The sequence below is a fragment of the Oncorhynchus gorbuscha genome, linkage group LG16, assembly GCF_021184085.1.
Source record: "Oncorhynchus gorbuscha isolate QuinsamMale2020 ecotype Even-year linkage group LG16, OgorEven_v1.0, whole genome shotgun sequence".
NCBI classification, from domain to species: domain Eukaryota; kingdom Metazoa; phylum Chordata; class Actinopteri; order Salmoniformes; family Salmonidae; genus Oncorhynchus; species Oncorhynchus gorbuscha.
The window spans coordinates 26,272,132-26,283,091 of NC_060188.1; positions in this window are offsets into that span (position 1 = coordinate 26,272,132).

Genomic DNA, 10,960 nt, shown 5'->3' on the forward strand with positions numbered 1-10,960 from the left:
CAGACAGACAGACAGACAGACAGACAGACAGACAGAGGTCCCTCCCTGCATGTCTGATGAGGAACATGCTCACTGAGCTCAAAACAAAGACAGCAGACAGGAGAGCAATCATGCTACGTGAGTAAATGTGTTTTCACATTCATGATGGGAACATGTTTTGATTGCAATGTCAGAGTGACGTAGTAAGTTGTATGCTATAAAAAAAAATAAAGAGAGTCGCAGACTGTACATACAAGCTCCCAGTAATGTTTTGGGGTTTCGGCATCACTGAGCCTTCTTCAGGGTGATGTAGTAAACCATAGTAATCTGGAATACAATAGAAACGTGAGGCATGTGTGAGCTGATTCAGTGTCTGTGTGAGACAGTGTGTGGTGTGCATGTGGGGAATTGGGGAGCAGCTTCATGCACAAGTCTCCCCTTGCCGGTACAAAGAGTCTCCATGACATGTATCCACTTCTGACCCGGAAACCGGACTAAAGTCTGGCGGCGCTGGGGTGTCTGGTGACGGGGGCAGGAGTGAATGCACCGGGAGCCCTTAATCAGACCCCTGCACGCCAGCGGAACAGGGCTATTGCGGTCGCCAGCAGCTGGGACTTGAGTGGCAGCTGCTCTCGGCAGACCCATGTGTGACTGAGCAGCCCTATTTAGTAGCCATACTGCTCACCCCAGCTGGGGAGAGGCCTAGAAAAGGTGGCCTAAAAATTGCTTAAAAATCACTCCATCCTGGATAGGCTACCGCACCTATTGGGAGATCCATTCAGTGGTCGAAAATTGCTGAAGAAAATAATTCCCCTGAAACTGGCGACATGGAACTTCAGAACTCTTGGACACTGACGACAATAGCGAAAGACCCCAACAGAGAACAACTTTAATTGCTGCAGAGCTAAGGCGCTACAACATTGACAATGCTGCCCTGAGTTAGACCAGGCTCCTGGATGAAGGTTCCCTGAAAGAGGAGGGATAAGGTTACACCTTCTTCTGGAAAGGTCACCCTCCGGGTGGACAACATCAGCACGGTGTGGGACTGGCAATTAAGAACAGCCTTCTACCCAGCCTCACCGTAACACCTGTTGGCATAAGTGAAAGACTCATATTTCTCCGTATCCCCCAAGCCAAGACGCGTTGTGCTTCTCATCTCAGTGAATATGCACCAACGTTACCATCTGAAAATGAGGCAAAGGACACCTTCTACCAGTCACTAGATGAAGCCCTTCACCGCATCACCGGGAATGACAAGATGTTTCTGCTGGGTGACTTCAACACTAGGGTGGGACAGAACAACAGGATATGAAGCGGAGTACTGGGTAGGCATGGTGTCGGCCAGGTCAATGAGAACGGCATGAGACTGTTAACTCTATGTGCCGAGCACAATCTCATTGTCACAAACACCTTGTTGCAGCAGAAGAACAAATATAAAATATCAGGGATGCCCCCACGCTCCAAACACTGGCACCGGATCGACTACGTCATAGTGAGACGTTCTGACACTAACATCAGGACTGGTTCGATGAGAACTCTTCCACCATCACAGCCTTACTGGACAATATGCACAAAGCACACAGGGCTACTCTCAACAGCCCCACATCTGCCACCCTTCACAGGGATTGGCGTGCATCACGCAAGGAAGTGCAAACTACCATGTGTGCTCTGCAGAACTAACGTGGACGACTAAGGCAAAAGAAATCCAAATTTATGCCGACAAAAACAACATGCACAATTTCTACAACTCAACTAAAGCTATCTATGGCCCAAGAAGTCGCTCCATCACCCCCATGAAAACGGCTGATGGTCTGACTCTCTTGAAGGACCAAAACCAGATCCTGATGAAATGTGCCACTTTGAAGCACTACTCAATCAGCACTCTCCTACAGACCACTCCATCCTGGAAGAACTGCCTGTCCGTCCACCCATTCAAGACCTCAACCATTCGCCAACCTTCAGCCCTCAAGAAGGGAGGTTACTTCTGCACCAGAACGTTCCACCAGTACATCCCTGAGGTTTGGGACATGGAGATTGTCCCCCAACAGTGGCGGGATGCAAACATTGTCACCATCTATAAGAACAAGGGAGACAAGTTCATCTGCTGCAACAGCCGGGGTATATCCCTTCTGGCTGTTGCCGGCAAGGTCCTGGCCAAGGTGATGCTACATGGGTTGGTGTACAACATCACAGAGGAACTGCTGCCAGAGTCACAATGCGGCTTCAGAAAGAACAGGAGTACGGTTGACATGATATTCACAGCACGGCAACTCCAGGAGAAGTGCCGTGAACAACATCAGGACCTTTTCATGGCCTTTGTCGATCTCTCCAAGGCCTTCAACACTGTGAGCAGGGAACTACTATGGGCATTCTACAAAAAATTGGCAACATCCTTTGCCAGTTCCATGATGGACGATGGCCATAGGAGGGCAGGAGGCAGTGCCTTTTGTAGTAAGTATCGGTGTGAGGCAGGGTTGTGTGCTGTCACCTGTACTCTTTAACATGTTCTTCTATGTGTCACCCAAATTCTCCACAAGGAGCTTGAGGACGGCAGCGGTGTTGCGGTGGATTTCAGGCTGGAAGGAAACCTGTTCAACATCAGGAGGCTCCAAGCAACCACCAAGGTCTATATGGACTGAGTTCTTGAGCTGCAGTATGCTGATGACTGTGCTCTTGTGGCCCACACTCCGCCCTTGTAGCGGCTGTGAGGGTCTATAGCAGGATAGGACTGTCTATCAACACCACCAAGACAGAGGTGGTCAGCCAATGGAGATCCAGTCCTCCACCCACCATGGCAGTCTTCACCATTGAACACACCATTGAAATTCTAAATAGGATCAAGCAAGCATAAGCTGCCTTCAGGAAACTCAGACGCAGGTTCTTCCAAAACAGGGATCTCCACCTCCACACCAAAGTCGCGTCTATCAAGCCGTCTGCATCACTAGACTTCTTTACAGCTGTGAAGCCTGGGTCACTTACAGTCGCCACAACAAGCAGCTTGAGCGATTCCACATTAGATGCCTGCAGTGCATCCTGAGAATCACCTGGTGCCCCATACAGAAATACTGTGTGCCCCATACAGAAATACTGTGTGCCCCATACAGAAATACTGTGTGCCCCATACGGAAATACTGTGTGCCCCATACAGAAATACTGTGTGCCCCATACGGAAATACTGTGTGCCCCATACAGAAATACTGTGTGCCCCATACAGAAATACTGTGTGCCCCATACAGAAATACTGTGTGCCCCATACGGAAATACTGTGTGCCCCATACAGAACTACTGTGTGCCCCATACAGAAATACTGTGTGCCCCATACAGAAATACTGTGTGCCCCATACAGAAATACTTGCTAAGACCAATGCAAGAGTATGGAGGCCATGGTCACCCAACACCAACTGCACTGGCTTGGGCATGTCACTAGAATATCTCAGGAGCGCTTGCCGCAGAAGATCCTGTATGGCCAGCTACATCTTGGCCGACGGTCTGCAGGGGGCAGATGAAACTCTACAAGAACCAGCTGAAAACGTAGATGAAGAAGAGTAACATCAACCCCACAGACCTGGAGGACGCTGCTGCCAACCGTTCCACCTGGTGGCAGCTCTGCCAGAGCGGTGTACAGAGGTGGGAAGAGGAGAGGAGCACAAAGAGAGAGCAAAAACAGACCCTACCAATACAGACTGCAGATGCCTCACCTGCAATAAAGTTAGTGGATCTCGTATTGGACTCAAAGAATCCCCAAAGAATTCAACTCAGAAGTAAAAGTCATAATTGAATACGATGGACTACCTTAAGCAAATGGTTGTGGCAAGTAGTTGATGTCTGTCTGTGTGTGTGTGTGTGTGTGTGTGTGTGTGTGTGTGTGTGTGTGTGTGTGTGTGTGTGTGTGTGTGTGTGTGTGTGTGTGTGTGTGTGTGTGTGTGTGTGTGTGTGTGTGTGTGTGTGTGTGTGTGTGTGTGTGTGTGTGTGTGTGTGTGTGTGTGAAAGGTGCTTAAATTAAACAACAAACTTTAAACCCTGACACTCTTTACAGTGCATTCTATAATCTACTACTTCAAGGACATTTTTTTAAAGTACCTTTCAAAATGGTGTCTCACAGTCAGGTTGCATTCTATCTATTCACAAAACTCATTTGAACAACTGAGGCTGAGCGTAGGTAGGCTACATCAGTGGCTGTTGTGTGCGCTTATCTAATGCTGCATGCAAAAACCTTCATACCTGCCGACATAATAGGACAAGAAAGCAAGAAAGAGAAGCAAGAAAGAGAGTGATAGCAAAAGCAAGCCAGCACGAGTGTATGCGTTGCTATGGTGATTTCAGTAAACAGTGCAAATCAACATCCGGTAGAAAACAACGCTATGGCAGAAGGAAAAAGTTGAAATAGTTGAACTCTGGCGGCAAGACGCGTCTACAGTGGCGGCTGCCTGCATTCACCGCTTGCCTCAAGGCATTTACCGTCGTTCTCTCATTGAAAACGATGACACCCAGTTTGCCGTCTACCTCGTGCCACCTAAACCCAGCATTAGCCTCAATCTCAGCAAATATGTAGAAAAGTGCTGCCAACACATTCAATGCCACATGATAGACAATGATAGAAACATGCACAGCAAGGCAGTCACATGACCAGAACATCAAGGGACAACATGTAATAGCTTGTTTCTATCATTTTTGACCCCAGGGGCCTTGAATTCTGGACAGTAAATTAATTTGCATCATTTGACAAATTGCTTGGCCCTCTGTAATCTCTTCCATGAAAATAAATGTTGTGAGTGGAGTTATGCTGTGAGTGTCTGCAGTGTTCAAATAATTTACACTCAAAACTAAACAAACTTTCCTAATGGGCCCGATGGAAAGATAACCTGGACAGGACATTTATTCTAAAACATTCTGGAACCTGCGTGTCCCTTTGTAAAGCCTTCTTCATTTTGAGCATGTACACGTAGGCGCAGACACACGCACACACACAGTAAGAGAACGTTCCAATCATCTTGTCCCCCTTACGTCACCTGACGTGAGTTATTTTAGTTCCCCATAGTGACGCAACTTACTGATGATGCGGCTGGAAATGCACCCCTCCTGTCTCAGCCTCCAGTAATTATGCTGCAGTAGTTTATGTGTCGGGGGGCAGTCTGTTATATCTGGAGTATTTCTCCTGTCTTATCCGGTGTCCTGTGTGAATTTAAGTATGCTCCCACTAATTCTCTCTCTCTCTTCACTCTGAGGACCTGAGCCCTAGGACCATGCCTCAGGACTACCTGGCCTGATGACTCCTTGCTGTCCCCAGTCCACCTCGTCATGCTGCTGCTCCAGTTTCAACTGTTCTGCCTCCGGCTATAGATGCTGGTCATCTATGAACGTTTGAACATCTTGGCCATGTTCTGTTATAATCTCCACCAGGCACAGCCAGAAAAGGACTGGCCACCCTTCAGAGCCTGGTTCCTCTCTAGGTTTCATCCTAGGTTCCTTTCTAGGGAGTTTTGCCTAGCCACCGTGCTTCTACACCTGCACTGCTTGCTGTTTGGTGTTTTAGGCTGGGTTTCTGTACAACACTTTGTGACATCGGCTGATGTACGAAGGGCTTTGTAAATACATTTGATTGATTGACCTGGCTGCAATCTACTGTGTTCAAGACAGTTGGGTTTATTACATTCAAATTCTGAAAATAAAACTCTATATGTTATACAAAAAACAAAAAAAATCCAATACTGTAATAAAGAGGTAATTAACTATAATTTTCTTCTGATATGAAGTCAACAGTAACTCCATCTCAGCATCGTAAAACAAAAGAAAGGTATCAATGTGATAGTGAGAGCAACAAGCACTTTCAACTTTCTTAAACCAAGTCATACAGGCTACTGGTATGTGGTTGTGTCATGGCTTTCTGGCCAAATATTATACGTGTTAACACAAATCAAACATATTCACCATGTGAAAACAACTGGAACAACCATTCAAACAACGTATTTCAATATCTCCACTATCTAGTCAAAAGAACAGACTGCGTAAAACCGTAAACCACTGTAGACTGAGGATCAAATGTATCCCGCAGGTTATCTTGCAAGGATAGTGGTTGTTTCACCGAGGTCCGAAACAGTTGTCAGCCAGTGAGACATGTGAGTGTAGTATATCACTTGCCTTGGACACCGGTGTGATGGACATGTTGCTTGGCGAGCGTTGGAGCTGCGTCTCGGTCTCCATCTCGCTGTTCTCCGTCATCATCAGTCTCTTCACGGGATGAAATGAGACAGTCGGCTGTATGTGGTCTGGGTTCCAGAATAACCCGACTGTTACTGCTGAATTCATTCAAATGTGATTTAGTCAAAAGTACTGCCCAGTGTAGCCGTTGAGATCGGCTAAGTAAAGCGTACCACCTCACCACGTTTTAACGATTCACGCGCGCGGGGAATAGGCAGTCTGTTGAGGATCATGCGCCACGAGATGAACAGGGTTTACATCCAATTAATATACATCACAGGTCTAAAGGAATTTCAGTACAGAGCTGCAGAAAGGGTGTAGTCTGTGGCGGTATTCGAAAGATTGGACCTTAGTTACGCATCAGCAAAGAACGGTCCTTTTCCGCCCTGCGAGGCAAGTAACCTACGAACTGATATTCTCTCTGATAGTACTATAGTAGTCAACTAAACTCGGATCCAAATACCTCATGTTGGATCAAGCAGGTGATGTTTTCGAATCTGAGGGTTTATAGTCCATTAGATTTCCAAAAACAAGTCGTTGAGACGTTCCAGGAAGGTTTCTCGCACAAGCCAGAACTCCTGTAGTAGTATGGTAATAGCATTTTCCTTTCGTGGAACCTTTTATTGGACGTGTGGTGCCAACATAAATTCGACTAAACCTCAAACCCAGTCCCGCCTCCATCTGCGTCCGTGGCGCATGATTGGCGCACTCTTTACAACTATGTAAATATTAATTTACTCAAATTTCAGGATTGGTGGTTGTCCGAATTTCATAAAGGGGGTGGTATCTTGGTGTAAGTGTAGGTTAGGATAGAAAATACTGGACTTATAAAGCTCCCATAACCGTATTGGGAACAGGGAAATCTCTGTAAATGAATGCCATGGTCATGGAACAGTTGTATTGTCAACATTTCCATTGATGGGCTATCATAAAGTGTTCTCACATGCCTAAGACGATATGGTTAAATGAAAGATACCTTTTGTATAATGATTTACATTAGAGATTGTTATTTTAGAATAAATGGTCAGTGTAGCGGTGAAAAAAATCAATGAAACAAAAACTGTTGAAAACAATCTCTGCTACGTTTGTTTCCACCGTCACCACCTTGTTTTGTTTCTCTGTGTTAGTCGTCAATAGTAGGTCGCCAGACTATACGTGCCCTTCTGTATGTGTCATCGAGCACAAGTCAAACAAGATCTGACTCTCTCTCTCCCCCTCCCTCCACTGGACAGCTCATGAATCAGCATGATGGATCACTTCCAAATAATATACGGTACTTTATTACACCTTAGAGCACGCACCACAGGGTGCATGTAGGTGTCATGCCTGTCTATTATGAAATGATTGGTTAGGGGGCCAGGTTTTCCACACTGATGTGATGACATCTTGCCTGAAGTGTAATAGATGATTCGAAAACAGTTTCAATCATCGCACGTTTACTCGTTGTCTTGGAATTAATACAGAGAATGAAGCAGTCTCGCCAGGTATCCTACTGATAATGCGGTCTGTTTACACTTAGGCTCAATATGAAAAACACTGATCTGAATGACCCAGAGGAGGGAAGGAGATTCTGAGCAGTCAGTGTAATGTTCTAACAGGACACTGGGGAATCTAATCTGAGAAGAGCTTCAATTCTTATTAATAGTTTTCAAGTGATTTTCCCCAGAAAGACGAGCCTTGTGGGACGGGTTGGCCCATTTTCCACTGTCTACGTGAAAGTATCTACATGAGCGTATCTAAAAGAGAGGTAGGAAGTAGGATAGAGTCAGAGAAAGGAAATACACAGAGAAAGAGCAAGAGCGAGGGGACGAGTGAGATAAAGAGAGACACTAGAGCATCTTCTGGTAATGATCTTCTCTGTTCTCTTCCTGGTTTCTGTCCTCTCCGTTCTTTAATGACTATGCTCTGCTCCAAGGTTACCCGTGCTTATCAAATGAACCCCTACATGTTATCTTTGTTACAGCATCTTCCATTTAGCAGATACAGCAAATGTTGCACTCCCCTTCATTTTCTCCCTGGCCTATAAGAACACGGCGGGCACAGTCACAGACCCTATCTGTAAGGCTGCCTTATGAAGGTGAGCTCCTAATCTCCTATACAGATGTGCCTCTGATGCCTAACAAGCAGGCAGTAGCCATTCATCATGGGCCATGTGTTACTGACAGGGGCACGGTTATAAGGGTACGGGTGGTGGCTGTGGTTACAAACAATTTCCTTAGTCTTTCAACCCATCACATTCATCTGTTGTTTTCCATTGATTGGTCATTTGTTCAACTGTGGACTCACTGACAGGGACAATCAGAGACAAACTCTTCTACTCTCACATAGGTGAAAGGGGAAGAGTGATGGAGAGCCTGTGTGTGTGTGTGTGTGTGTGTGTGTGTGTGTGTGTGTGTGTGTGTGTGTGTGTGTGTGTGTGTGTGTGTGTGTGTGTGTGTGTGTGTGTGTGTGTGTGTGTGTGTGTGTGTGTGATTACAGTATTTCTATGTATGTATGCATGCATTCCATTATTACACCTAAGCTCTTCATCAAAGTTCAGGCTAAGCTGTCAGAAGCCATTTAATGGAGGAGAGAGAGAGAAGAAGAGAGAGGAGGAAAGGTAGCCAAGGAGAGTGACATTGTTTTACCCCAGCCTCAGTAATCATATTCAAATTAATTATTCCTAGTTTTCTCCAGCGTGTCAGCAGCAAGTGCCAGCTGCATGGCGGATAGTGTAGACGCAGAGAGCAATGGAACATGCTACCTAATAGAACACTGGAGCTGCAGTTTGATATCCTGCATGTGTGTTTAGGGGAGGTATGTGTGTGCATTGTTTGTCTACTGCAACATGCATAATATTTAACTATATGCCACATTAGTCTCTAAAGTGTGTGTGTGTGTTTATATAATGTCATTATGCTGAACGGCACAATGTGAGTCTTAACTACAAACAGCATTCTTATTAGTCAATTGCTTTGTGTGGAGAAAACAATACATCCTCATTGAACATTCATAAGATTTTCAATCTGCCTGCTCTGCTGTGCACTCGCAGACTAATACCCCAGGTGTCTGTAAGCCAGCTAAAAATAAGGTCCCCCCAATGACAACATAGGAGGCGAAAACAAGCCACTCCATGCCAGAGGGAAGGAGAAGGAGGAACACAATATCTCTAGCAGCAGGGGAACAACTGGAGCCAAAATGGCCCCGTATGGCACTATGAGCCTAACAACATCACAAACTAAGTCGCTGGTTGTCATGGCACTGTAGGACGGGTAGCAGTGTGGTTACTCCCAATGGGGCAGACAGAATGATCCTGTTCATTCATCTCGGATTTCATCACGGACATCAGATATCCACACACCATTAGTATGAAGACTTGGGTAACATACATGTTTGAATTAAGTTTTGCTACAAAGTGGATGAATGAAGTAAAATAGCATTTAACTACTCGTAACATAGTTCCAGCCTGCTTCTTACAACCCCGCACAGTACTCAGGGTTGGGTTTCTCCACAGACTTTTTTTTGAAAGTAGCTTATTGCTGCCCTCTAGTGTTGCGCTAAGGTTAGGACAACATGCATTACATACAGTAAAAGGAAACCATGTAGGACTACAATAACAACTACAATATAGTGGAGACTACCTGACCTGGTCAGGAAAAACCTCTGCTCCCTATTTATAGCCTATAACTGGAGCCAAGTGTTTTTCCTAGTCAGGTCAGGAAAAATTTCAGAGCGAAACAAATGAACACTTCAACATACTGCAATTACAGAAATAACAGGCAAATCTTAATAATATAGTTATATATTTATTCATACATACATACATACATACATATTCATTTATAATCAGTTAATTGTAAAAAAAAAAGAAAAAAGATTTACATTAATTTATATGAACTACAGTCATTGTGTAAAGTAAAAAAAAAAAAAGGAAGTAAAGTAGTCCCCAGGTGTCAAACTACCAAGAACACACTTTAGATCCACCATCTTGTTCACGCAGCCAGCCAGCCATCCTCCCCCACCCCCTCCAACACACAGTGTAGTCATAGGGACTGAGTGGACATGATAATGGACTGAGCCAGAATTCAGTAATCTGTCATCTTCCATGTTAACTGCTGGAAAATCAGAGGAATGAAGCGGTAAAATTGTTTTGCATGTGTTTAGACCTGACATTCTACAGGGTAGTTTATGACATAACCCAGTATGGACATGTTTTCCTGTTTTTGTATATTGAATCAATTCTAACGGAACCGCTTGAGGCTAAATTTGCCTGTTGTCTGTGCTGTCAATAGTGTATAGTGTATAGTACATTTACATTTATGTGTAGGCTTGCATGTCTACTCTGCATACCTTTGCTCTCAACTGAGTTATGATTCAGAGAGGACCATGGCAGTGCAAATGGTCAGTGCGTACCCTGTGTGTGTCTCAGTGCTTCTGTGAATGACTAAGCGAGTACAAGTGGTGCCGGTGACTCAGCAACTGTGTGTGAAGAGGTCAAACAGGTGTTATGGATCCCGGCTTCCCCATGACTTTCCCTCTAGTAACTCCAGACCGTAGGGAGCAGTGGGAGCACAGTTGCATCCAGCCAGAGGGTGAATAGCATGAGTACATTATGCATCTACGCATATCTGGGCTCCTGGATGTTCTCTAATCCCCCATAAACCCACATTCAAACAAAACAGATCAGACTGGATTAATCGCCGTTTGCATTATCCCCCTCTCAACCCCAACTGACAAAATCACAAAAACAGAATATAATCATCATTAAATGTTTTGCCTGTTAGTTGGTTTGAATCTTAGAAGG